Source organism: Mercenaria mercenaria, chromosome 10 (genome assembly GCF_021730395.1).
Source record: "Mercenaria mercenaria strain notata chromosome 10, MADL_Memer_1, whole genome shotgun sequence".
NCBI classification, from domain to species: domain Eukaryota; kingdom Metazoa; phylum Mollusca; class Bivalvia; order Venerida; family Veneridae; genus Mercenaria; species Mercenaria mercenaria.
This window is the reverse complement of record NC_069370.1, coordinates 49,949,954-49,975,900: the sequence shown is the minus strand read 5'-3', so window position 1 is coordinate 49,975,900 and position 25,947 is coordinate 49,949,954. Positions and strand designations below refer to the sequence as shown.

At 37.7% G+C, this 25,947-nt stretch overlaps 1 long non-coding RNA gene across 4 annotated transcripts in view; it reads left to right on the top strand.

Annotated features, from left to right (window-relative positions):
- LOC123555527 (uncharacterized) overlaps nucleotides 1–22,920 on the top strand; it is a 35,330-nt gene extending 12,410 nt beyond the window's left edge. For all 4 annotated transcript variants that reach the window (XR_008372767.1, XR_008372765.1, XR_008372768.1 and 1 more), the window contains 6 exons: nucleotides 925–1,047; nucleotides 1,388–1,503; nucleotides 2,941–3,968; nucleotides 16,697–16,782; nucleotides 19,165–19,285; nucleotides 22,817–22,920. This is a non-coding gene — a long non-coding RNA (uncharacterized LOC123555527). The remainder of the gene's footprint in view (nucleotides 1–924; nucleotides 1,048–1,387; nucleotides 1,504–2,940; nucleotides 3,969–16,696; nucleotides 16,783–19,164; nucleotides 19,286–22,816) is intronic.
- Nucleotides 22,921–25,947: the final 3,027 nt, after the last annotated feature.

The following is a 25,947-nucleotide window of genomic DNA, read 5'->3' as shown; positions in this document are numbered from 1 at the left end:
TGTCACCACAAGATCTCGATTCCTTTTTATACGCCCGAAAGGATGTATTATGTTATCGCCTCGGTGTCCGTCTGTCTGTCTGTCTGTTGGTTAGCAATTTCCCTTCCGCTCTGTAACTCTTGAACCCCTTGTAGGATTTCAAAGAAACCTGACACAAATGTTCACCTCATCGAAACGTTGTTTTGTTCACTTACAATAAATTTTTTTTAATTACTTCCCTTTTACATTACTATAAATATCTTATTTTTAGTAACTTTTTTATTATTGACCGTAGGGAAAAACCGAGACCACTTTTCTGTGGTACAACATGGATGGTACCTCCAATTTTTAGGTGTATTTTGACATATCTGTACTTTGTAAGATTGTTTTTTTCTCTTTTTTTGGTTAAACGTCTTCCCTTTGTTGTTCCTGTCCTTTGGACTTAGATATTTTTTCTGATAACCTTCTTGTCCTTAAGTGCAATGATAACAGGTGAGCAATATAGGTCCATTATGGCCCTCTTGTTATATTTGCCAACTGTGCATGTTATACTTACCACATCCGGTTCTTATCATATCTGTATATATATTTCATACCTTTTGAGCAAAATATGTAAACAATGGATGCAAATGCACCAAACATTGTGTAGCCTAGGCAACAGTCCATACAGGGCCTAGTCTTTTCAGAGAGTTTCACCCAAGAATATTAACATTTCTATATGTCAGAAATCTCAATGCCATTGTTCAGTCTGTGCACAGAGGATGCAAGCTGGCCGCCAACATTCCTTCCATAAATGTTCTTCGGTAATGAGATTCTGATTGAGGGATTCACAGTCTCACATTTCTGGTACCAGTTAAATGATGCATTGTTTCTACAGCTTAGACACTCGGTTTGATTTTGATGATTTCTTGTAGTATAACCTTTGTTTTTATTGTGCATGTTCAGGTTGGTTAGTGATGCAGGAACTTGGACCTCTGCCACCAGGAGTTAGAGTTGGAACCAGAGCATACATAAGACTTAGAGCAGTATCCATCATTACAAGCCACAGTCCAATCTAAGACATAATTGGTAAGACTTTCCTTACAGCTTTGATATCAGTGATCATTTCCTTCCATGGTGCTTTTAGAGTCAAATTACAACGCGTTTTAAAGTCTGCATAGATGACAAAATTGAGATTGTCTGAATTGTTTGATCAGCAAGTCATTCTACTTAGTACCATCCCTTCAGCTGGTCTGGAATCACCATCTTTTGTAATGCATTTGATCAATGTCCCTTGTAGTGCTAACTGGGTGCTGGTAGATTTCCCCATTTTGTATTCTGACAGAGGGGCATGTGTCTTGATGTTTGCTACATCCTGAATATGGAACAAAGACTTGCGACAAGTCACATTTATTTCTTTATCTTTCAGCCAAACGTTATGAACATGTGGTGCTAAATAAACTGTTGGGAGGTCATAGTCTCATAGCTAAACCGATAACCTAAGAGAGGCACTCTGTCCATTCTTCCTGCGGCTGGCAATGATTGGTGAGTTATATTGTCTGTACAGGGCTATATTTATTGTCGAGCCCGCTTGCAGATGCGAAGACATAGTTGTCCAAATGACTGTTCGATGTATGTGCGTGCGTCCGTCCGTCCGGATTTGTTTGTCCGGACCATAACTTTGATATGCATGGAGCAATCTTGTTTATATTTGGCATGAATGTTAATCTCAGTGAGATGGAGTGTCCTGCGCAAACCCCAGGTTCCTATCTCAAAGGTCAAGGTCACACTTACAGGTCAAACGTCAAATTCAAAAATGACTGTCCGGAGCATTTTTTCTTCATGCATGGAGGGATTTTGATGTAACTTGGCACAATTGTTCACCATTATGAGATGGAGTGTCATGTGCAAGAACCAGGTCTAAGGTCAAGGTCACACTTAGAGGTCAAAGGACACAAGAATGACAACTTTGTCCGGAGCATTTCTTCTTCATGCATGGAGGGATTTTGATGTCGCTTGGCACAAATGTTCACCACCATAAGACGGAGTGTCTTGCGCAAGAACCAGGTCCCTAGGTCAAGGTCACACTTAGAAGTCAAAAGTCAGATACAAGAATGACTTTGTCTGAAGCATTTCTTTTTGATGCATAGAGGGATTTTGATGTGACTTGGCACAATTGTTCATCATCATGAGACGGAGTGTCATGCACAAGATCCTAGAATTACTTCCCTTTTTGTTACTATAAATAGCTTATATTGTAACTTTTTGCAATCTCTTTTTTATTTGGCATAAATGTTTTCCTCAATGAGACAGGGAGTGTCAGCTATATATATATATATATTTTTTTTTTTAAGATTTACGTCCCTTTGTTGTTACTTTAAATAACTTATATTGTAACTTTTTGCAATCTCTTTTTTATTTGGCATAAATGTTTTCCTCAATGAGACAGGGAGTGTCATGTGCAACTCCCAGTCCTTTTGACAGCTGGCAGGCTAGATATGTTGCCTGTGGGCATCTAGTAATGTTCTCATTGTTCCCACATTTCTTATTTACTAACTTCTTTGAGCATCTGGACCTTTTCACACGTTGCCATTTTAAGAAGACTGCTGACCGGATGGTTGTGGTATGTCCATACATGTCACCAGATAATGGAACCTTGTACTACCAATTGGAGTGTCCTGCAGACCAGTGGCCAATACATGTACTATATTTTGAGCAGCTGTATTTCTGGAGAGATGACTTTCTTGTACATTTTCTGCTCAGGGGCAACATAATTACAGTTCAAACATTTTAATGTATTCTTCCAGCACATACAGTATACTCCATTTCTTCTCTTGAGCAAGTTGGTGCTTTGCATTCCGAGGAGTTGGCATTCATACAGCCTTAAGCTTGTATAGCTATGCTGAATGCGTGTGTCGTCTTTTCATTGTCAACTAGTCTCATGCCTTCACATGGTTTTGAATTCTTTCCCTCTGATTTCAGGTCAGTCTTGTTGTTTGGTTTGTTTCCTAACAGATGTTTAGGCCTGGAGAATCCCTTACAGTCAGGGAGGGATAGTGTTGAGCTGTCTGCAGACATCTTGTTCACCAGGGAGAACTCGTCAACATTCATCCATGTCATCGGAAGAGAATACAGTCAGTATTAAGCCTATGTTCCAGGGAGTATGACCCTCTTGGAAATGTGTTTATTTAAAAAAAAATTCACCTTTTCTTTTCATGGTTGTTTGGATCAGTATGTAATGAAGCACATAGCTTTATGAAGAGAGTGACTATGTATTATTTTATTTACAATGTATAGTGAAACTTCTGTATTAGACAGAATAAGAATTTTTCTGATCTTTGCTGCATTATGATATTTAAATGTTATAATATAAAAAAGTTGGTTCTTTTTTCTTCTATTTTTTCAAAAAAAAAAATTCTTGCAGAATTTTAAAGCATAAACTTTTTAAGTCAGTTTCAGTTTGTAGTAAGTGGAAAATTGGGTGTATTAGTTTAAAAATACACCATGTACCTTAAAACTATGAAATGTTGTTGGGTATCTGGAAACTCGAAATACAGTCAGGCTTAAACTTTGTATAAAATTCTATGAATCATCTAAAGAAATATTACGTGTTGAGAGTTTAACATAAATATTGTGGTGTCACATATAAGTATACTGCATGTACACTTTAGCAAATTCTACTGTGTTATTTTTTTGTAATTTTATGAATGTTTTCTGATCAAGTAAGGTATTCACTTACCTTCAGTTTGCCATTAGAAAGAAGTTGGTATTGTTCTGCTAGTAAGACACAGAATATTATGCGTGTAAGATTACACAACTATATATTGCATTTACTTCCTTTTGTAAAGGCAGTGCAATAAGGTAATGTAACACTACTGGTGAGATCATTTTATAATTGTTTTGTAATTTGAAATAAACAAATATTTCAGGCTGGTTGGAGCATATGTATCAGGTAGTTACACAGGATACAGAAGATCCCTGTAATAAGCTACTATACCATAAATGTAGAGGTAAACAATTGTTTGTATTCTTCATTAAACCTGGTACTTTCTTGATCAAATTCAGTACTTATTCTTTAGCTCTTAACTAAAGATTCAGGATGAACTACTAGTATAGGCGGATGGTCCTTAATCTGGCATCCATTGTCCACATTTTTACTTCTTCTCCATGAAACTGCTGGTCAGAATAATACTAAACTTGATCGGTGAGCATCCTGGCAAGGTCTTCTAGCAAATTTGTTCAGTGAAAGCACTTGGCCTCCTTTATAATAGAAAAACCTTTTAACAACTTTTTGACATGAACAACTTGATAGATCTTCATGAAACTTGGTCCGTAGCATCACTGTAAGGTGCCCTCTTAAGTCTATTTGAATGGGGGCTCTTTGCCTCTAAAGGGACACTTGAGCTAAAATGAGAAAAAAACTTTAAACAACTTCTCATGAACCACTCGATGGATCTTCATCAAACTTGGTTTGTAGTATCACTGTAAAGTCTTCTCTCAAATTTTTTCAAATAGGTATGCTTTTCCCCTTTTGGTGCAGGGAGGGACTAGAGCTATGAGAAAACCTGTTGACAACTTCTTTTTAGCTCACCTGTCACATAGTGACAAGGTGAGCTTTAGTGATCACCCTTCGTCTGTCGTCAGTCCGTCATTGTGTCCGTGCGTCCGTCAACAATTTTTTGTCTGCACAATAGTGGTTTCATTTATGATATTATTTTAACCAAACTTGCACACAACTTGTATCACCATAAGATCTCGGTTCCTTTCTTGAACTGGCCAGATCCCATTATAGGTTCCAGAGTTATGCTCCTGAGAGGGCCAAAATTAGCTATTTTGAGCTTGTCTGCACAATAGCAGCTTTATTTATGATTTGATTTTTACCAAACTTGCACACAACTTGTATCACCATAAGATCTTTGTTATCCCCCGACGAAAGTCGGAGGGATATAGTTTTGGCATTGTCCGTCCGTCCGTCCTTCCGTCTTTCCGTCCGTCCGGAGCCATATCTAGGAAATGGTTGGGAATATTTATTTAAAACTTCATATACATGTTCACCACAATGAGTTCTTGCGGCCCGTCAAGTTTCAGTCAGATTGCCTAAGTAACACCAGAGTTATGGCCCTTAGAAGTTTCTAGTGTTAACTATATAGGGTACTATAAATATGGCAATTTCTGCATCATAACTTTTGATATATTTGACCTAGAACTATGAAACTTAAACAGAATTTAGATCACCATAATGTGGTTGTGTACACACAATTTCATTTGGATTTATTTGTAAATTAAGAGTTATTGCCCTTTAATTGTATAAAAATCCACATATTTGTACATAACAAACTTACCATTTTGTAGAATTTCATTAAATTTCTTTCATTCTTTTCCATGAACATTTATTGTAAACATGTGAAGTTGTGTACCCACACCTGGTCACCCCCTTACCTTTATCACACACCTTCCCCCTATCCCCCCCCACCCCCCCCCCCCCCCCCCCCAAAAAAAAAAAAAAGAATTATTCCTTATTTTAGATTTTTTTCGATCAAACTTCATATACATGTTCACCACTATGAGGTTATGGGGCCCATCAAGTTTCAGACAGATTGCCCAAGTAACACCAGAGTTATGGCCCTTAGAAGTTTCTAGTGTTAACTATATAGTGTACCATAGATCTATAGATATGCCAATTTCTGCATCATAACTTTTGATATATTTGACCTACAACTATGAAACTTTAACAGAATTTAGAGCACTATAATGTGGTTGTGCACAGACAGTTTTGTACAGATTTCTTTTTGTAACTTCAGAGTTATTGCCCTTTAATTGTCTAAAAATCCACATATTTGTACATAACAAACTTACCATTTGGCAGAATTTCATTAAATTTCTTTCATTCTTTTCTGTGAACATTTATTATAAACATGTGAAGTTGCGCACCCACACCTGGTTACCCACTTACATTGGTCACACCCCTTCCCCCTCCCAACCCCCTTCCCCCCCCCCTCCCAAAAAAAATTTTTTTTTTCATTTCTTATTTTTGATTTTTTTCAAACCTTCCAAGTTGTACCATTCCCCCACCTCACTTCTCCAGCCAGTCATGCCCTCCACTGATCAAGCATCCTCTGCTCCCCCCCCCCCACTCCAACTTCACCCTTTTACCTTTTTTTTTTTTTCATTTTATTTTCAATCAATATTTATAATCAGCATGTGAAATTTTGTTTCCTCTCCCGTTCCCCTGCACCCCCACCCCCTAAAAAATAAATATACATATATCTATATATAGATATATATATTTCCATTCCTTTTTTTTTTTTTTTTTTTAAATGTTCAAACCTTCAACATGTTAAGTTGTGACTGCACAAACCTTGTCCTCAGCCATGTTCAAGATATCTTACCTATGTTCTCTTAAGGACATCTGATCTTTTTAAATTCAAATGTACAAGTAAAACAGCAACACCTGGGGCCAAACCACTCAAAGACAATATTTCATTCCAGTTAAACTTCAAGCTCACATTTCAATTAACTGCATTTAATTTTAAAAGCTAAGCTTATTACAGTAAGCATATCCCATTCAAAATAAATTCTTTAGTCAGGATCAAAGTATCATACATTTATTATGTACTCTTTAATTAAACATTTGTTTTCTGTTAAATTGATTTTGACTAATGAAATTATTTGCTTCTTATTAACATCCTTTCACTTTTTGCCGGATATATCTTTTTGCCATTCCTCACCACAAACCCTTTTGGCGGGGGATACCAATTCATCGAATTTGCTTGTTAACTTAGACATTAAAGTTTTTATGATGAAGTCCAATATCTTCATGACATAAGATATTCATTTGATACTTACTGTACAACTACTTGCTGAAAGTGATATTGTATATTAGTGTGACTAGATGCAGAACCCTCCCTGCTATTACTTGAAATAGATTTTACTGATTCAAACTGGTGTCCAACATAATAATCTGCATCAGTGGTGTTAATCACTCCAGTGATAGCTCAAGTTTCCTCAGTTATGCCTGTTTTTTCGCTATTCAGCATCGAAGTAGTCAAGTGCGTTGTCTCCTATGATAGCTCACGAACATGTTTTTTTTTCATAGCTGGACTTGCTCTTGGAGGTAAAATGCATTGTTTGCATGAGAATTTCAAGTAAAAAATTATAATGTCTCCCCCAGGAGACATATTGTTTTTGCCCTGTCCGTCCGTCCGTACGTCACACTTCATTTCCGAGCAATAACTGGAGAACCATTTGACCTAGAACCTTCAAACTTCATAGGATTGTAGGGCTGCTGGAATAGACAACCCCTATTGTTTTTGGGGTCACTCTGTCAAAGGTCAAGGTCACAGGGGCCTGAACATTGAAAACCATTTCCGATCAATAACTAGAGAACCACTTGACCCAGAATGTTGAAACTTCATACGATGATTGGTCATGAAGAGTAGATGACCCCTATTGATTTTGTGGTCACTCTGTCAAAGGTCAAGGTCACAGGGGCCTGAACATTGAAAACCATTTCCGATCAATAACTAGAGAACCACTTGACCCAGAATGTTGAAACTTCATAGGATGATTGGTCATGAAGATTAGATGACCCCTATTGATTTTGGGGTCACTCCGTCAAAGGTCAAGGTCACAGGGGCCTGAACATTGAAAACCATTTCCGATCAATAACTAGAGAACCACTTGACCCAGAATGTTGAAACTTCATAGGATGATTGGTCATTAAGAGTAGATGACCCCTATTGATTTTGGGGTCACTCCATTAAAGGTCAAGGTCACAGGGGCCTGAACATTGAAAACCATTTCCGGTCAGTAACTTGAGAACCACTTGACCCAGAATGTTGAAACTTAATAGGATGATTGGTCATGCAGAGTAGATGACCCCTATCGATCTTGGGGTCACTCTGTGAAAGGTCAAGGTCACAGGGGCCTGAACATTGAAAACCATTTCCGGTCAGTAACTTGAGAACCACTTGACCCAGAATGATGAAACTTCATAGGATGGTTGGTCATGCAGAGTAGATGACCCCTAACGATTTTAGGGTCACTCTGTTAAAGGTCAAGGCCACAGGGGCCTGAACATGGAAAACCATTTCCAATCAATAACTTGAGAACCTCTCGACCCAGAATGTTGAAACTTCATAGGTTGATTGTTCATGCAGAGTAAATGACCCCTATTGTTTTTGGGGTCACTCCATTAAAGGTCAAGGTCACAGGGGCCTGAACATTGATAACCATTTCCGATCAATAACTTGAGAACCACCTGACCCAGAATGTTGAAACTTCATAGGATGATTGAACATGCAGAGTAGATGACCCCTATTGATTTTGGGGTCAGTCTATTAAAGGTCAAGGTCACAGTGACCTGTTCATGTAAAATCATTTTTTGGAAATAACTTTAGAACCACTTGACCTACAATGTTGAAACTTAATAGGATGATTGGACATGCAGAGTAGATGACCCCTATTTATTTTGAGGTCACTTGATCAAAGGTCAAGGTCACAGGAGCCTGAAAAGTGACCTGAGAACCACTAGGCCAAGAGTGTTGAAATTTAGCGGGATGACTGGACATGCCAAGTAGATGATCCCTATTGCAGCCAACCATCAGTGTCTCTTTGACTTTCGCTCCTGAACCCTATTGACTTCTTGCCTATAGGACTTTGCATTGGGGGAGACATGTGCTTTTTTACAAAAGCATTTTCTAGTTTTGATAGTGTTCAAATTGTAGATTTTCAATCATTTCCTCATTTATTTACCTCTGTTGAAAACCTGACTTGCTGTACAGGTGAGCACTTGGAATGTTTTCATCTAGTAGAAAAATGAAGGTCCAAATGATATCTTTTAAAGAAATATTTTTACATGCCCAAAAGGGACCCTAGGTGTCAGTCCGTTAGCAATTCCATGTCCGCTGTGTAACTCTTGAACCCCTTAAAGGATTTCAAAGAAACTTGACATAAATGTTTACCACACCAAGATGACGCGTAGAGCGCGTTTATCTCGCTTCAAGGTCAAGGTCACACTTGGGGGTCAAAGTTCATATCAGATTGTTTCCTGTTTGCTCTGTAACTCTTGAACTGCTTGAAGGATTTCAAGGAAACTTGGCACAAATGTTCACACCGAGACAACGTGCAGAGCACATGTTTCCAATGAGTCACTTCCAGGTCAAGGTCACACTTAGGAGTCAAAGGTCATATCAGATTGTTTCGTGTCCACTCCGTAACTCTTGAACTGCTTGAAGGATTTCATGAAAACTTGGCACAAATGTTCACCACACTGAGACGACATGCAGAGCGCATGTTTCGGAAGACTCACTTCAAGGTGAAGGTCACACTTGGGGGGTCAAAGGTCATATAATATGACTGCTTTGTGTATATTGCTCTGCATTGCAGTGCTCTTGGTTTTATTTGGCAGATCCCATTTTTGTTCACTTGCAATAAATATTTTTATGCCCCCGAAGGGAGGCATATAGTTTTTGAACCGTCCGTCTGTCGGTCTGTCCGCAATTTTCGTGTCCGGTCCATATCTTTGTCATCGATGGATGGATTTTCAAATAACTTGGCATGAATGTGTACCACAGTAAGATGACGTGCAGTGCGCAACACCCAGGTCCGTAGCTCAAAGGTCAAGGTCACACTTAGACGTTAAAGGATAGTGCATTGATGGGCGTGTCTGGTCCATATCTTTGTCATCGATGGATGGATTTTCAAATAACTTGGCATGAATGTGTACCACAGTAAGACGACGTGCAGTGCGCAACACCCAGGTCCGTAGCTCAAAGGTCAAGGTCACACTTAAACGTTAAAGGATAGTGCATTGATGGGCGTGTCCGGTCCATATCTTTGTCATCGATGGATGGATTTTCAAATAACTTGGCATGAATGTGTACCACAGTAAGACGACGTGCAGTGCGCAAGACCCAGGTCCGTAGCTCAAAGGTCAAGGTCACACTTAGAAGGTAAAGGATAGTGCATTGATGGGCATGTCCGGTCCATATCTTTGTCATCGATGGATGGATTTTCAAATAACTTGGCATGAATGTGTACCACAATAAGACGACGTGTCACACGCAAGACCCAGGTCCGTAGCTCAAAGGTCAAAGTCACACTTAGAAGGTAAAGGATAGTGCATTGATGGGCGTGTCCGGTCCATATCTTTGTCATCGATGGATGGATTTTCAAATAACTTGGCATGAATGTGTACCACAATAAGACGACATGTCACACGCAAGACCCAGGTCCGTAGCTCAAAGGTCAAGGTCACACTTAGACTAAAGATCATTTTTCATGATAGTGCAATGATGGGCATGTCCGGTCCATATCTTTGTCATTCATGCATGGATTTTAAAATAACTATGCATGAATATGTGACACAGTAAGACGATGTGTCGCGCGCAAGACCCAGCTCCGTAGGTCAAAGGTCCTAAACTCTAACATCGGCCATAACTATTCATTCAAAGTGCCATCGGGGGCATGTGTCATCCTATGGAGACAGCTCTTGTTTTGGAATTATTATGCCCCCCCCCCCCTCGAAGAAGGAGGGGTATATTGTTTTGCAGATGTCGGTCGGTAGGTCGGTCGGTCGGAATGTAGACCAATCCGTTTCCAGATGATAACTTAAGAACGCTTAGGCCTAGGATCATGAAAATTGATAGGGAGGTTGGTCATCACCAGCAGATGACCCCTATTGATTTTGAGGTCTGTATGTCAAAGGTCAAGGTCACAGTGACCCTGAATAGTAAAACGGTTTCTGGATGATAACTCAAGAACACTTGTGCCTAGGATCATGAAAATTGATAAGGAGGTCGGTAATGACCAGCAGATGACCCCTATTGATTTTGAGATCAGTATGTTAAAGGTCAAGGTCACAGTGACCCTGAACAGTAAAACGGTTTCCGGATGATAACTCAAGAACGCTTAGGCCTAGGGTCACGAAAACTGATAGGGAGGTTGGTCATGACCAGCAGATGACCCCTATTGATTTTGAGGTCAGTATGTCACAGATCAAGGTCACAGTGACCCTGAATAGTAAAACGGTTTCCAGATGATAACTCAAGAACACTTGGGTCTAGGATCATGAAAATTGATAGGGAGGTCGGTAATGACCAGCAGATGACCCCTATTGATTTTGAGATCAGTATGTTAAAGGTCAAGGTCACAGTGACCCTGAATTGTAAAACGGTTTCCGGATGATAACTCAAGAACGCTTAGGCCTAGGGTCACGAAAGTTGATAGGGAGGTTGGTCATGACCAGCAGATGACCCCTATTGATTTTGAGGTCAGTATGTCAAAGGTCAAGGTCACAGTGACCAGGAACAGTAAAATGGTTTCCAGGCAATAACTCAAGAACGCTTGGGCCTAGTGTCAGGAAAATTGATAGTTAGGTTGGCCATGACCAGCAGATGACCCCTATTGATTTTGAGATCATTAGGTCAAAGGTCAAGGTCACATTGGCCAGGAACAGTTAAAAGGTTTCTGATCTTCTTGTCCAAAACCATAGGGCCTAGGGCTTTGATATTTGGTATATATGTAGCAAAATCTAGTGGACCTCTACCAAGATTGTTCAGATTATTTCCCTGGGGTCAGATATAGCCCCATCTCGGGGGTCACATGGTTTATAATAGACTTATAAGGAAAAAACTTTGAAAAACCCTCTGTCCAAAACCACAGGGCCTAGGGCTTTGATATTTTGTATATGACATCATTTAGCGGTCCCTAACTAAGATTATTCAAATTATTCCCCTAGGGTCAAATATGGCTCCCCCCTGGGGTCACATGGTTATATATAGACTTATATAGGAAAATATTCTTGTCCAAACCACAAAGACTATGGCTTTGATATTTTGTAATGATAGCATCATTTAGTGGTTCTCTCCCAAGTTTGTTCAAATTATCCCTCTAGGTCAAATGTGGCCCCGCCCCAGGGTCATATGGTTCATATAGACTTATATAGGGAAAAACTTAGAATCTTCATGTCCAAGACTTACATCATTCAAATTAGGACCACATGTATAGTTTTGAGTGGCAAGATGAACCTTGACATGAGTTGACCTTGATCTTGACCTAGTGACGTACTTTCACATTTCTGTAGCTACAGCCTTCAAATTTGGACCACATGCATAGGTTTGTGTGCTGAAACAAACTGACTTTGTTATTGACCTAGTGACCTACTTTCGCATTTTTGAAGGTACAGGCTTCAAATTTGGACCACATGCATAGGTTTTTGTTCCAAAATAAAATTTGACTTTGATTTTGACCTAGTGACCTACTTTCACATTTCTCAAGCTACAGCCTTCAAATTTGAACCACAAGCATAGTTTTTTGTGTACTGAAATGAACTTTGATCTTGAGATTGACCTAGTGACCTACTTTCACATTTCTGAAGGTACAGCTTCAAATTTGGACCACTTGCATAGTTTTGTGTTCCGAAATAAAATTTGACCTTGATTTTGACCTAGTGACCTACTTTCACATTTCTCAAGCTGCAGCCTTCAAATTTGAACCACATGCATACTTTTGTGTACAGAAATGAACTTTGATCTTTAGATTGACCTAGTGACCTACTTTCACATTTCTGAAGCTACAGTCTTCAAATGTGGACCGCATGCATATTTTTGTGTTCTGAATTGAAATTTGACATTGATTTTTACCTATTATCTACTTTCACATTTCTCAAGCTACAGCCTCCAAATTTGAACCACATGCATATTTTATAGTATTTGTAGTTATGTCTACCGAAATGAACTTTGACCTTGAAATTGATCTAGTGACCTACTTCCACATTTCTCAAGCCACAGCTTTCAAATTTTGACCATATACACATTGCTTTGTACCGAAATGAAATTTGACCTTGATTTTGACCTTGAGCTAGTCTTGAAATTTGGAACATTCAAAAATGGCTCAGTGGATGGTGCCAAGATCACTCTGTAATCTCTTGTTAGGTTAAAGGTCAAAGTCAGATTTAACCAGAATGGTATAACTTTTGTTTACAGTGAGCATATAATTTCTGTTCCTTGTGCAATTACTGAATGCATCAAGGGGGGCATTTCGTGTTCGACGAGCTCTTGTTTCCCTTTTATGTTACTATAAATAGCTTATTTTGAAATTTTTTTTATTATTGGCCATAGAGAAAAACCGAGACCACATTCCTGTGGTACAACATGAATGGTACCTCCAACTTTTAGGTGTATTTTGACATACCTGTACCTTGTAAGGATTTTTTTGGACTTACATATTTTCTTTGGAATTTCTTCCCTTTGTTGTCCTTTGGGCTTCAACAGTCAGGTTCTTGAAATTTCGCTCCCATTCTCTGATGTAACCCTTTGGGCATATATTGCCCCGCTTGGCGGAGTTCTTATTTTAGTTAGACTATTCTTAGAATAGGTAGAGCTATCGGACTAGCTCACCTGTGCGTTGGTGTCGGCCAGGTTTCTGCCAAGGCCGCAGTATCGCGAGAATCTTGTGTAAAAAAAATATGAATGTCGCACTAAAATTGGTCCAGAAGCGTTAGTTGTTGCGTTACGAAAATTTCGGGGATGAATGTCTGTATGGGATGACAGGAACTAGGAACGAACCATACTGTATTGGACATACATGTGATACCAGTTATAGGACAAGGGGTAGCTGGAGAATCAATTTTGATTTGGAACTTTCAGGCTTGTTATCTTGTCAGCATGATGTCCCATTAAGAATCAGATAATGTGAATTAATGGCACTGACCAATTTGATAAGCTTGGAATCTGTTCTAATGGTGGTTTGAAAATTTTAGAACATGTTCAATGATTGTAAAACTTTAATCAAAAGGTTAAATTTTGTGTCTCACAACAAGAATGAATGTGATAACCCAATAGTTGTTTTATTTAGAGATGTGTTTTATAAAAAATCTTTATTGAAACTGTTTTACATAATGAAATTATGAATAAACAATGTAATCATTTTATACTGTAACTTAATTGTGATAAAATATAATATACATTGTAAATGGCAATATTTCATAATACTATAATATGACTGTAACTTTGAATCACAAGACCTAAAGCTTGAAATTTATAACTCAAGGGTGTAGTTAGGCTAAAATGGAATTTTATGCTTTTCATTTTTCAAAATGAAGTGTAGACCCGGGGAGCTATTGTACAATTTAGAAAGTACACCAGTGTCAAAGGCGTAGCTGGGCCATAATGGAAGTATGAGTCACTGTTCTAAAGGGGATGGGGTGATGTTACCCCTGAAAAAATACGTTCTAGATAAGACATGATGTGTTTTGGTGAAGTTCATAATTCAGGGGCGTTGCTAGGCTAAAATGGAAGTGTATGCCACTGTCCTATGAGTTCTGGGGCATGCTCCCATGTAAAAATTGCATAAATTAGATGCAAAATGTATTTTTTGCAAAATTCATAATTCTGGGGTTTAGCTAGGCCAAAATGGAAGTGTAAGCCACTGTCCTAGAGGGTTCGGGAAAAACTGGACATCATAGAGGCAAAGCGGTGCATTTTTGTGTGTGTGTGTGTAACTGGACCTTTAAACTTTTTCATAAAGTGTAGACCCAGGGGAACTACTGTACCTTATAGAAAGTACACCAGTGTCAAGTGCGTAGCAGGGCCAAAATGGAAGTGTAAGCCACTGTACTAGGGTGTTTGGTTGGTGAGGGGGGCAGTCATGCTCCCCCCCGGAAGATTTTTACATTCTAAATGCAAAATATGGTGCTATCTGGCGAAATTCATAATTAATGGGCGTAGCTAGGCCAAAATGGAAGTGTAAGACACTGTCCTAGGAGGGTTTGGGAGCATGCTCCCTGTAGAATTCATCCATTACAGATACAAAGTGGTGCATTTTTTGGTGTATATCATGACGTTAATTTTTTTCCTAATGAAGCGTTGGTCGGGGGCAACTACTGTACCTCAGAGAAAGTAAACCTGTGTCAGTGTAGCATGGCCAAAATGGAAATGTAAGCCATTGTTCTAGGGGTTAGGGGCATGCTCCCCTGGAAAAATTTTACATTCTTAGTTAATTTCTAAATGTAAAATGGTGCATCTTGGCGCATTTTGTAACCTTTCCGTTGTTTAAATCGTCAATGCTGCAGACTAAAACCCTGGAAAGGGAATGCATGGCCAGTGTATAATAGAGATACTGCCTCTTTTCAAAATTAAATATGTTAATGTTATATTTAGTACACATATATATTTCCCCTTTTTTACTATAAAACTGCATGCATATTTAGTGAAGAAATAACATAAGTACTTTAATATTCAATTTATATTTTAACATTATGTACAATATTTAAAGGTCTTTTGAATTTACTAATACAGAATATTACTTTTTGTCGACTCTATCTGACAATAATTCATAATACCTATACCTTTAGACAAGTCTGTAAGGGGTTTTCTAGGGGTAGGAACCTCTGTTTTTTAGAGATTAAGGATCATTTACATTTTATATTTTGTTGAAAATGAAATAACAAAAAAGACTTCATCAGTATTCACCTTAAACTTTGATATATTAATGCTTTACAGATAACAATGTTCATCCAATCTTTCAAAACGTAAGTAACCGAGAAAAACAAAATATAAATCACCAAATAAATCACAGGGATTCGAACTGGCAGAAAAATATAAAGATTAAACAAAATAATGTTAAATATGTTGTGAAAAAACTATTTTTAATAATAATTAACCCGTATGGTATTTATGTTTCCCACACATTTGGTAGCCGTTACGAGATACAAGAGACGTTTTCACAAACAGTTTCTTCTTTTACTTAATGACGGTTAATGGATTATTAAACAATCAGTGCCTTGTCTATTATTATTATCTCTTGCTAAATAACAAATAAATAGGTGCATATTATTATGCCTATTAGCTCAGCTATTCGAAGAATAAGTATACCTACTCACCTCAGCGTCGGTGTCACACCTTGGTTAAGTGGTTCAAAACAGTCCCTATTTTGACAGTCTTTTGAGATAAAGCTTTGAAACTTTCAACACTTGTTTATCATCACCATGTCCAGTTATAGGCACAAGACAAGTACATAGCTCCATCAAGGATTTTGGCTGAATTATGGCCCCTTTTGACTTGTAAAGTTTGTTTAAAACATGGATGTATATGTGACAGCCCTGATTTTAAGGGTTTGGATAGTAATATTTTAAAATCAAGAGTTATTTCCCTTTGTTAGTTTTATTGTGTTTTGTGTGCATTCATGTGCATTGACCCTAGGTAATTGTGTGCATTCATGTGCATTGACCCTAGGTAAAAATTTTCCCTCTGAAATGCTTTAATTTCATTGGATTAGTCTTTCATAAGATACCTGGTCATTGTCTGTATAGTCATGTAACTGAATACTAGGAATATAAACTAGCTATTTTTATTTAGGGACCCAGACTTTCAAAAATAAATGTTTAACATTAGGTATATGGGCATTTTCTCCAACAATTTAGGGGTCCAGCCCAAAATCTAGGGGCCATGGGCTACTGGGCCCCTGCTAATTTATATCCTTGAATACATGATTGTGTTGAGCTTTTTATTTTAAAACAGTTGAATTAATATTGGATTAAATACAGGTTTTTTATTTCACTCACTACAGTTTGTAATTATCAATTCAATGGTCTCATAAAGTGCTTAGGAATGATTTTATCTTTTATGCTATTGGCTCATTCTGTTTAGACAGTTATATTTTGTTTCATAAATGGCAGTCTTTCTTATATCACTGTCTCAATCTCTGTTTGCACTATAAACAATTTAATCATTTACAGATCTCTAACCAGATCACAGAGTGTGTGTGTGTTATGCTGTGCTGAGATATTGCTTTGACATATGGTGGATTAAGGTCCACAACCAGGTATGCATAATTTGTATTTGTAACCTTTAATTAATTGCATAGCAATGTACATTTGAGTTTACACACTTCCTGAAGTATATGTATTTTAGTTGTAATATGCCACTACACACACATGTATATGTTTGAGCCTGAGATGTCATTATTTGATTAAGAGATATTCTTAATATGAACTGTACGGTATTTTGTGTAACGACTTTGTGTCTTACATGATTGTAAGTACTTATAGTAAGTATTGTTCATATGTATTTTCAGGATGCGTTATACTAAATACTATGGAGATACTAATATTAAAATAGTAAAACTATAATTGGTAAATTGCTTGTTAAATTGACCTTAACAAAGGAATGAAAAGAACCCATCCCCATAAACACAATTAGTTTTTACAGCCAATCATTATGGCATCCTATAGAAACTAACAGAGTGGCATATACATATTCTATATTACTGTAGGTTGAAATTATTGTTTTGCCCATACCAAAGTTTTAGATATGAGTAGATCAATACTTCCAATTTTATCTAAACTTATAGAAAGACATGTATCTAATCAAGTGAAAAACTTCTTAGAAATAAATAATCTTCTCCATTCAAAACAATCAGGCTTTCGTTCAAACCATTCTTGTGAAACTGCCCTCACTAACATAATTGATGAATGGATTACTGCTATAAATGGTAACTCCTATGTTGGAACTATTTTCTTAGACCTGACCAAAGCTTTTGATCTAGTAAATCACTCTCTATTAATAGACAAATTAAAATTGTACAACTTCAGTGAATCTTCTATAGCATGGTTATCATCATATCTAGAGAACCGTTCCCAAAAAGTTTCTGTAGCAGGTCAGCTATCTTCTGCCCAAGACATTTCTGCTGGTGTACCCCAGGGCTCTGTTCTAGGGCCAATACTGTTCATACTGTATATCAATGACCTTCCACTACACACAGGCAAATCATCAATTGACATGTTTGCAGATGATACAACAATATCTGCCTCGGGTAAATCAGTAACAGAAGTACACAATACACTACATGCTGACATAAATACTGTTGAAAAATGGTGCACTGATAACTCAAATGCTTCCTAATACATCTAAAACAAAAGCTATGTACACCACTGCCTCATATAACAACAATAAAATAACAAATCACATAACCTGTAATACTATTCAAATGCAGGGTCAAGCACTTTCATACTCATCCACTGAGAAACTTTTAGGAGTACATGTAGATAAACATCTAAACTGGAAGTATCAGGTTGAACAAACCATGAAAAAATGCAATACATACTTATATCTTCTCTTACGCATAAAATCTTTCCTAAACTTACACTCCCGAAAGCTGTTTTTCAATGCTTATATTTTGCCACATCTTGATTATTGCTGCACTATATGGGGAAACTGCAGTGACGAGCTTCTTGAAACTGTTTTGAAATTCCAAAAACGTGCTGCAAGAATCATTCTTGACAAAAAATTTGATGCCCCATCTGCTGAATTATTTACAGAATTGAAATGGATGACTTTTTCTGACCGAATTAAATATATAAATCAACTAATGATCAATGTCCTAATTACCTTACTTCAAAATTTACTCAAAAGCATACATCTGATCATAAACTTAGATCTAGACAAAAAGATGAACTAGTAGTACCTATGCCAAAAAAGGAATTTTTTCGCAAATCCTTGCACTACTCTGGACCAGTTATCTGGAATAACATACCTAAATACATACGTTCTTCAGACACCCTGGAAAAATTTAAAAGATCATACCTTCAGTGGCAATACTCTGACAGTACAAAAATTCATAATTGCAATTAAGTGTCAGGAAATATTGTCTCTACCATCTCTCACCATTTTCAATGTAAATACTCCAGTTAGCAAATATAGTGTCCTGTATTGTATATATTTCATTCTCATATTATTTTTCTGATAACATATAACTCTGTGTTTTATCTTGCCATAATTTTATTCATGTTCATTGTTTTTGTATATAGCCATGTATATGTGGACCGTATTGTAAATTGGCATAGCCAAATATGTTATCCACTATAAATAAAGTCATTATTATTATTATTATTATTATTATTATTATTATTATAGTAGATCATCAGTTTTTTTTTTTCTTCATATTTTATTTCACAATACAGTGTTTAAACTAGAATTGCAGACAGAGCAAATTGTAAACAATTCTTACATTTAACTAAACTTCTTTCAGAAAATTGCACTAAAGTAACACAGTGATTATGACTGAAAGAAGATAATAGGATATTTGTTTTCATCTAGAGAAATTAAAATGAGGGTTGGGACAATCATTGGTCAGTCAATTGAAGTAGAGGGTGGTTCTTTACATTATTTGATGAAAAAACATGTATATATGTTGTTGTTTTTTCAGGTATTGTATGAGTTGACAACTGTACAAGACATCCTTTTGAAGACAGTTCTGAGTGAGCAACAGCCCAAGACACCTTGTTAATGCTGCCCTGTTATCTACTGAGTTTCTACATACAAGTCAAGTAAGTACTTGCTTAACTGAATTCATCTGAAGCTTTTTTAGCTTGACTGTATGTAAGTATATGGAGAGCTGTCCTACTTGCCCCGGCATCAGCATCCATGTCTACACCTGTTAGTACAAGGTGGATTTTCTTCAAACTTAAAACCACATCATATGACACAAGGGACAAAACTCTGGCACCAGTATTCCATGAATTATTCCCCTTTTGTACTAAAAATTTCAGGTTAAATTTTCAGTGCACTTCTCATTCTATTAATTATTAATTGATTAAAACTTGAAATACATTGCAGTTGTTCCATGTCATCTCCCACATCATAATGACACAAGGTCCCAAAAAAATACACAAATTTTTAATGAATTATGCCAAATTGTACTTAAATAATGAATCTGGGTCATGTTGAGTCAAAAACAAGGTCACTCGGTCGAATCAAAGGAAAGCTTGTAAACACTAGAGGTCACAGTTGTGATTTAATCTTTATGAATTTTGGTCAGAATGTTTATCTTGAGCAACCTTAGGCCATCTTGTTAATTAAATGTTAGGTAAAAGTTTTATTTTGACGAACATTCACTCTACCTCTGTTATTATTAAATGGTTTTAATTCAAACTTAAAATAGTTGTTTGGCATCATCACCCACATCACATGACACAAGGTCCACAACTGACACCAGTATTTCATGAATGGTGCCACCATTTTAGCTCACCTGAACTTTGTTCAGGTTGAGCTGTTAGTGTAGGTGGATGGTTGGTTGTACCTCGCCTGGCTTCCTGTGTTAGTAATTTCATTTAAACATCTTCTTCGCTGAAACTACCGGTCAGAATTACACAAAACTTGGTCAGTAACATCCTGTCATGGACTTTTAATTAAATAGTTTTCTAAGATTCTTCTTGATTTTTAGTGGCCATCAAAAGCTAAAGGAAGAAAAACTTTTAAATGACTTCTTCTTATGAATTGCTTGATGGATCTTCATTAAATTTGGTTTGTAGCATTAATTAAAGGTCCTCACCCAAGTTTGTTCAAAGTGAGGGCATTTGGGTCCCCTTTTAGGGGCAGTTAGAGGCTGAGTTAAAAATAGAAATACCTTTAACCTACACTTGTCATGAACAGCTGAATGTATCTTCTTCAAACTTGGTATATCCAGAGCTAAAAATAGAAAAGAAGTAGATAACTCTTTGTCTTGAAGCTAGTTCAGATGTGATCAGTACAAACCCTAGTTGTGCATTGTGCATGTTAGGGTCTTACCCTTATCCTGCTAAATTTCTATAATGAATTAGTCACAGTACCATTAACTGTAAAAAGGGGTACTTATGAAAAATAAACTGACTGAATGGTAAACAGTGCAGATCATGATCAGACTGCATGGATGTGCAGGTTAATCATGATTTACACTGGTCGCAAAGACAGAATCAGTCGTGACCAGCATGATAAGAGTTAACATATATTCTGCTGAGTTATGGAACTTTGTTTTTTGTTAGCTCACCAGAGCACAAAGTGCTCAAGGTGAGCTATTGTGACCGGTCATTGTCTGGCGTGCATCAACATTTGCCTTGTGAACACTCTAGAGGCCACATTTGTGACCCAATCTTTATGATTCTTGGTCAGAATGTTAGTCTTGATGAGCTCTAGGTCAGGTTTGAAACTTGGTCATGTGGGTCAAAAACTAGGTCAGTAGGCCAGATCAAAGGAAAAGCTTGTGAACACTCTAGAGGCCACAGTTATTACCCAATATTTATGCAACTTGGCCAGAATGTTTGCCTTGATGATTTCTAGGTCAAGTTTGAAGCTGGGTCATGTGGGGTCAAAAGTTAGATCACCCAGACAAATCAAAGGAAATACTTGTGAACACTTTAGAGGCCACAGTTGTGACCCAGTCTTTATGAAACTTTGTCAGAATGTTTGTCTTGATTATTTCTAGGTAAAGTTTGAAACTGGGTCATGGTTTCCGAAAGATAACTCATGAAAGGCTTGACCGATTTTAATAATTTTTGGTACACAAATGTAACATTAGAAAATACAAGTCAAGTTTGAAATTAGGGTCAGTAGGTCAAAGGTCAAGGTCGTATTAACCTGAACAGTTAAACGGTTTCCGGATGATAACTTGAGGACGCTTGCACCTAGGATCATTAATTTTGGTATACAGGTGTAACATCATAAAATGATGGTTAAGTTTGACTTTGATGTCTGTAGGACAAAGGTCAAGGTCACAGTGACTCGGAACAGTTAAATGGTTTCCGGATGATAACTTGAGAACACGTTTGGGCCTAGGATCATGAATTTTGATACACAGGTGTAACATCATGAAATACAGGTCAAGTTCTACTTTGAGTTCAGTAGGTCAAAGGTAAAGGCCACAGTGACTCGGAACATTTAAATGCTTTCCGGATGATAACTTGAGAACGCTTGGGTCTAGGATCATAAATTTTGGTACACAGGTGTAACATCATGAAATACAGGTCAAATTCTACTTTGAGTCAGTAGGTCATAGGTCAAGGTCACAGTGACTCGGAACAGTTAAACGGTTTCCGGATGACAACATGAGAACGCTTGGGTCTATAATCATAAATTTTGGTACACAGGTGTAACATGATAAAATACAGGTCAAGTTTGACTTTGACGCTAGTAGGTCAAAGGTCAAGGTCACAATAACACAAACAGTTAAACGGTTTCCAGATGATAACTTGAGAACACTTGGGTCTAGGTTAATGAAAATTATAGGGAGATTGGTTATGACCAGCAGATGACCCCTACTGATTTTGAGGTCAGTAGGTCACAGGTCAAAGTCACAGTGACCCGGAACATTTAAACGGTTTTCAGACAATAACTTCAGAAGGCTTGGGACTAGGATCACGAAACTTAATAGGGAGGTTGGTCATTAACAGCAGATGATTTGTATTGATTTTGAGTTCCAAAGGTCAAAGGTCAGAGTGACCCGAAACATTTAAACCTTTTCCAGACAATAACTTGAGAACGCTTGGGCCGAGGATCATGAAACTTCATAGGGAGGTTGATCATGACCAGCAAATTACCTCTATTGATTTTGAGGTCAGTAGGTCAAAGGTCAAGCATGTTCACTGTCGACATTGGCTTAGTTCTGTGACAAGGACATATTGTTGGGGTATAATTCGTCACTCCTGTGACAACTCTAGTTTTCATTAAAACTGATCTATAGCATCATTGTAAGGTCATCTCTCAAATTTTTTCAAATGAGGGCGCATGATCTGTTTTATGCTTTTATACTGATCACAAATATTATTATTCATGATTCTGTGTGTCATAAATATATTCACTGTCATATGCTGAAGGTCTTGGACCTTCTTAATTCATCCGTTACATTAGCTGGTATACTCAATTGCTCTTACAGTTACCATACATGGTATGATTAGGCATAAGAAGTAGATGATCCCAAATGTTTTGGGGATTAGTAGGTCAAGGTCATACAGATCAGAGGAACAACCCATCATGGGGGCATACACGTTCTTCAAACAGCTCTTTTGAATATGTGTATCTTGACTGATTTCTTTTTTTTTTTTCAGGTATCCATCAAAGATTGGCCATGGTGTTTACAGAACTGAAAGCCAAGCTGTGATTTTTGAAAATGTATTATAAAGTTCTAAATGGAAATACAATTTGAAAAGCACAGACAACTTCTTGTATTTTTAAGCTACCACTTAACCATAGTGTTAATTGATTGATTACAGACATAAATGTATGCCGTGAAGTTCAGTTTAAAATTACTAAATATAAACGCTGTAACAGGAGGATTGGTCAATAGCTGAAAGGTCAAGCTCTAAGGCCATTATTCACAAGCCAAATGCTTTTGTGTCTCTGAATCTCGTACAGGGAGAAGATGTCAAAATGTCATATTTATGCCCAACTTTGAAGAATATGTGGTGAATTGTTTTGCTCATTGTTGGTCTGTCGGCATCGTTTTAATAGGAATGGTCTGTCCTGACGTTCCTCCGTAACATTTCTATCGCTAAGTATATATCCTATTTTCATGAAACTTTGGTCAAATGATCACCTCATTAAAACAATGTGCAGAACTTATGAGTCAGCCGTGTCGGCTCTGTACTCCTTAACCCTTTGAAGGACTTTCATGAAACTTAGGTCAAATGATCATCTCATCAAGACAATATGCAGACCTCGCGTGTCAGCCGTGTTGGCTCAATGTCAAAGGTTTGAGCTCTGTATCTCCCAAACACATTGAATTATTTTCATGAAACTTTGGTCACTTGATCACCTCATCAAGACATTTTTAAGAACTTATGAGTCAGCCATGTTGGCTCAAGGTCAAGGTCACAACTCAAGGTCAAAGGTCTGAGCCTTCATTTTGGGTCTGCTCTGTATCTTCTAAACCCCTTGAAGAATTTTCAAATTCATAGATGTTGTCATATAATTAACAACGTCAGTGCTTCCACCTATTACCATCAGCCCTTTCACTATCTATAACAGCGGCGGCGGACAGCTGTCTCAGATTGCCTTGTCTGATCAATAACTAGATAATACCTGTGCCTACAGTAGTCAAACTTCATGGGACTATTACCTGTAGACAGCAGATGACCCTTACTGTTGTTGGGATCAGTGGAATAACTTTCATAGTAATTTTGAGACTGTAAACAGTTTCCGACCAATATTTCAAGAGTGCGTTGGCCTACTGACGCTAAGCTTTATAGAATTGTCTGTGGTAAGTAAACATCTATTGCCACAAGGAGGTTGAGACTGAAAAAAACTTTGTCTGCTGTATACTTGAAGAGTGCTGTAGCTGACAGATTTAGAACTACAATATGATTTCCTGTCGTCATCAAATGATCATTACGGGTCAGTTGTTTGAAGGTCATGGTGACCTCTAGACTGAAAATGTTCTCCGGCCAATATCTGAAGAACCCTTTAGCCTACAGCCTTTAAACGTCCTAGGGAGATTGAATGTAAATGACCTATACTTTTTACATGTCAGTATGTCGGAGGTCAGGGTCACTGACCTTTAGACTGAAAAGTTTCTGCTTAATAACTATAGAACACTTGCTCCTACTCTAACTTCACAGGGGGCCTCAGTGGCCGAGGGGTTAAGGTCGCTGACTTCGAATCACTTACCCCTAACCGACGTGGGTTCGAGCCTCAGTCGGGGTGTTGAATTCTTCATGTAAGGAAGCTATCCAGCTGGCTTACGGAAGGTCGGTGCCCGCTTATGATGAAATAATGCACGGAGGGGCACCTGGGGTCTTCATTCACCATCAAAGCTGGAAAATCGCCATATGACCTATAACTGTCGGTGTGAATTAAACAACAAAATACCTAACTTCACAGACCTATTTTCTATTTTCAACATATGACACTTGAGGTTTTTGCTGTTGATGAGTCAAAGTCAAAGTGAAAAAGATGCTCATTCATATGATTTACATACTAAGCCGGGGTTTGAACCTGTATTGAAGTATGGGAAGTTTTTTGTTATCACTAGGTTAGGAAAGAAACAGCCATTAGTGTCATTTCGTCATGATCTGTACGAAACAAGGCCGGAATGTTTATTTTGGTAAAATCACGACCAAGTCTGAAATTTGGATCAAAAACTAGATCAAATCGCAAAAATACACGTTTACAACTAATGTCACATTTTCTACTTTATGTTTTTGTTTTGATGAATCCAAGTTACAAACTGTTCATCTGCGAGCAAAATATACGTCACTAGCTGAAATCATAGAAACTATCACACTGTTTCTGTACACCTGTCCTGTCAACTTCAAGTATTTCGACAGAGTAAGATAGATATGTCTGTCAGAAAAATTCTAAATAGTACATGCAATAATTTATCACAGGTGCCCATCCGGGCATTCTTTTAAGAACGAGTGGACACTTATAAATACTGACCTCCGATAAGCCATACAGACAACATCCTCACGCGATGTTTCGAACCCACAGCGAGGCAAGTGATTCGAAGTCAGCGACCTTTACCACTCTGAGACACCATTCATTAATCTTACCAAGCAACTGGTGCAACGCAATGCTTGGAAACATGGTACCATACATTGTCTTGTGTATATTTCTACACATTCATAGTTATTTTAAGCATATATGAGCCGCGCCATGAGAAAACCAACATAGTGGCTTAGCGATCAGCATGGATCCAGACCAGCCTGCTGGTCAGGATCCATGCTGTTCGCTAACAGTTTCTCTAATTCCAATAGACTTTGAAAGCGAACAGCATGGATCCTGACTAGACTGCGCGTATGCGCAGGCTGGTCTGGATCCATGCTGGTCGGAAAGCCACCATGTCCGTTTTCTCATGGCGCGGCTCATATGTATTACCCAGATGGACTTGAAAATCTTGCAAACTGGGCCGTGATAGATCGGATCTTTTTCAATGGTGTATCCTCTGTAGTTTATAGGGCATTTAACAGGGCCAAAATCATTTTAGGTTATGTAAAAAAAATTGTACTGATTTTAAGTTTGTACATCAGCTCCATTGCCTCCTATGGTTTTCCCAAATGTCCGAAAATTGCCTCAAGTTATGTCCAGAGTATGTTCCTGACCTCCTATACACATCAATAGTTTCTTTATTTCTTACACAATCTTTCAAATTATAACAATTCGTCTGCGTGACACTTATCAATATCCAGAATACTATACTCAGACCGTAACAAGGAACCATACTTTTATACATTATTTCATG